This window comes from Callorhinus ursinus, unplaced genomic scaffold (assembly GCF_003265705.2).
Source record: "Callorhinus ursinus isolate GAN/ISIS: 27379988/994484 unplaced genomic scaffold, GSC_fseal_2.0 scaffold4, whole genome shotgun sequence".
Classification (NCBI taxonomy): Eukaryota; Metazoa; Chordata; class Mammalia; order Carnivora; family Otariidae; genus Callorhinus; species Callorhinus ursinus.
In genome coordinates this window covers 132765831-132769515 of record NW_027397066.1, presented here as the reverse complement: position 1 = coordinate 132769515, position 3685 = coordinate 132765831, and the positions used below count along the sequence as shown (strand labels likewise).

General features: G+C 39.8%; 1 pseudogene; it reads right to left on the bottom strand.

Moving 5' to 3' along the window:
* Positions 1-560: 560 nt before the first annotated feature.
* LOC112826260 (U2 spliceosomal RNA) lies at positions 561-686 on the bottom strand (annotated as a pseudogene).
* Positions 687-3685: the final 2999 nt, after the last annotated feature.

Genomic DNA, 3685 nt, shown 5'->3' with positions numbered 1-3685 from the left:
ATACATTGTCCCTCATCTAGCACATGCTTTCCTCACCTGAATACATGAACAGGTGCACTTTAAAAGAAAAATAAGCACACACATTTTCTTTTTTTTTAGGATTTTATTTATTTATTAGAGAGCAGAGTGAGAAAGAGAGCAGGTGGAGCGAGATGGAGGAAGGGGCAGAGGGAGAGGGAGAAGCAGACTCCCCACGGAGCAGGGAGCTCGATATGGGGCTCGATCCCAGGATCCTGAGACCATGACCTGAGCCGAAGGCAGACGCTTAACTGACTGAGCCACCCAGGCGCCCCAGCACACATATTTTCTTATGGCAATAACTCACTTGCCCTCTTTTATTTCACCTCTACATATGCGTAAATGTAGTAAAAGAAAGGTTTTAGAAAACAAAACTAACAATAACCTATAGGTAAGCTTGTAATTCCCCAACTGTTTGATCATATTTGGTGCCAGGACTTCTCTGACATAACCATACAATTAATTAACTAATTATCACTAACACATGCTCCTTCTCCTCACCATTGAAATAACTGAAGCATGAAAAAGCAGAACTAAAACATAGAGGATATATATGCTTTATTATTTTATGATAGAGCTGGGCAGACTACTATCTCACTTGGCTCACATTTTTAAATTGATAAGAACAGATACTACACTTGATCTTAGCCAAAAGGCCGAGAAGTGATTGGCTCACATTTTTAAGCACCTATTAACTAATCCATTCACTAACTTTACCTTCTGAATGACACTTCCCCTGGTCACTTAATATTTAAAATTACTACTCTTCCACTCCATTCCCTGTATCTTGTTTTTCTTTTTCTGTTTGCCCTAGCACTCACCGACATTCTAATATCCCATCAGAGCAAAGCTCTGTTTAGTAAATTGATAAATCCCAGCATTTAGAACAGTGCCTGACAGTATAGCCTGTTGTCATTAGGTTTTGCTGAATCTTCCTTTTGAGAAAGCTGAGGTCTAGAGAGGTCAGCTCGTGTACCCAGGGTGATACAACTGGGAAGACACTGCCGGGTTCCACAGTCTTAGCCCCACACTAGAGTGTTTCTTTTACTTGTGAAGATAAACCTTCACTTGCTTAAGCCGACTGGCATTCCCTGCACCAACTCCCCAGTGAGACAAACTTGATGTTGCATAGCCATGGCACAATATTAAGAGCAGATTGACTAGAAGAGTGTGTGTTAGCTTTGAGGAAAATCAATTATGATGTAAGTTTATTTCTTAAGACAATAAACTGAGATAAGTTTTCTTTGAAATGTGTCATTGGTGTACTTAATGTATTTTGCAACTGATTTTGATCGTTTCTAACGCCCCCCCGTTATGTGCTGATCTGTGCACCCCAAAATTCATATATTGAAGTCCTAATACCCAATATCTCAGAATGTGACTATTTATGGAGATAGGGAAGGTCCTAGAAGGCAAAGTAAAATGAGGGCATACGGGTGGACCCTAATCCAATATGACTGGATTTCTTAGTCAATTTCTAAGATATCTGGGCACATACACACACAGACTGAGGGGTGGCCATGTGAGGACACAGTGAGGAGGCAGCTGTCTGCAAGCCAAAAAGAGAGGCCCTTATGAGAAACCAAATCTGCTGACACATTGAACTTGGATTTCCAGCCTCCAAAATCGTAGAAAAAAAAATATCTGTTGTTTAAGCCACACCATCTATAGTATTTTGTAATGGCAACCCTAGCAAACTATCATGAAATAAAGCAAATCATAATTTTATCCAGAAAAGAAATGTAGAGAGAAAAATTTTCTTTCTTTTTTTTTTTTTGAGAGAAAAATTTTCTTATTTGGAAATTTGTGTATGTGTGTATGTATGTCAGTAGACAAAATTAAAAAAATTAAAAAGCAGTGAATTAATACCTATTACCACATTAATGTGCATTTTGAAAGGAAGGAGAGAGAGGTACATGAAGAAATGCTTCCAGAAAGAGAGAATTCTGCATGGTTCAGAGAATTTTTTGTAAAAAGACTGCCAGAATTGAAGTAAACTTCTGTCTCTTCTTTAGAATCACAGTGCTGTTGTTTATTTCAAACCTACTATTTAAATACAGGAATGTTTAATGGCACAGGGATTGGAGACATAAGCCCTAGCCAAAAGTAGTTCAATGGGTTCAAAATCTTAGGAGTTTACTCTCAAAACAAATACATGTAGCCAATTTTATGTGTGCATTAAAGTATTTAGAATTTAGACCAACAAGAGGTTTTTGTGGGGGAAGTCTGTTTTATCACTGGTCCAGTTTAAAATTGCCAGTGCAGGGGCACCTAGGTGGCTCAGTCGTTAAGCATCCGCCTTCGGCTCAGGTCATGATCCCAGGGTCCTGGAATCAAGCCCCGCGTCGGGCTCCCTGCTCAGCTGCTTCTCCTTCTCCCCACCTCCTGCTCATACTCTCTTTCTCACTATCTCTCTCTCTGTCAAATAGATAAAATCTTATATATATATAAAATAAAAAAATAAAAATAAAATTGCCCGTGCTTTGTGATGATAAAAAGTCCAACTTTTAGCGTGTCTGGGTCTCTCAGTTGGTTAAGTGTCTACCTTTGGCTCAGGTCATGATCCCAAGGTCCTGGGATCAAGTCCTGCATTGACCTCCTTGCTCAGCGGGGAGCCTGCTTTTCCCTCTGCCGTCCAGTCCCCCTGCTTGTGCTCTCTCTTTCTCTCTCTCTCTGACAAATAAATAAAATCTTAAAAAAAAAGTAAACTGAAGCTTCCTATTATTTAAAAAAAAAGTCCAACTTTTAATTGATACTAATGTGACTTTTTTAAAAAAATTTTCTACAGACAGTGCAACCCTAATTGCTGAATTGCCAACCTCACAGCCAACCACATTTTATTTTTAACCACATCTTAATGATTTTCCCTCAACAGGAATTTTTCCTGTTCTCCATTCCGATATATCTGTAATAATTTTCAAGGAAAACTTGCTTTGTTTGTCAGGGGCATCAGGGTGATGCAGTTGGTTAAGGATCGGACTCTTGGTTTCAGCTCAGGTCATGATCTCAGGATCATGGGATTGAGCCCTGCATGGGGCTCATGCTCAACAAGGAATCTGCTTGGTATTCCTTCTCTCTCTCTTCTTCTTCCCCTCCCCCCCCTAAAATAAGTAAATACATCTTAGGAAAAAACCTTGCTTTGTTTGTCTACATAGCATATCACAGGTTTTACCAGCATAAAACAAGGATGCAGTGGCTTAAATACTGACAAAGTGAATGATCCCTTTTGGCTCTGTATCAAGATGGCCTGTTTTTCATGGAGATACTTTTTACCCAAGGAATTTTGAAAATTCCTAGGTATTGACACAGCTGTTTGGACCTGGATGATGCTGACCTGGAAGAAATGTCCTGTGTGTGGAACCCTGTCTGAAACTCTCCTTCCAAGTTGCATGGCAGGTGGGGGCCCCTGTTGCTTTCCTGGCTGTATAGGAGATTCTCAGATGCCCATGTGTCCCTCCTTTTCCTATTGATAGGTCTCTTCAGAAATCACCTTGAACTAACAGATCTTCAGAAATCACCTTGAACTAACAGATCCTTCATTTTGTGTACTGCCTAGCCAAAAGGCTGAGGCATTGAGAAGACGAAGAACAAAGCTGCACTGATGCTAAAATGCTATTTAGTTGACCAATACTAACATGCCAGGTATCATTCTAACTTAATAGAACAT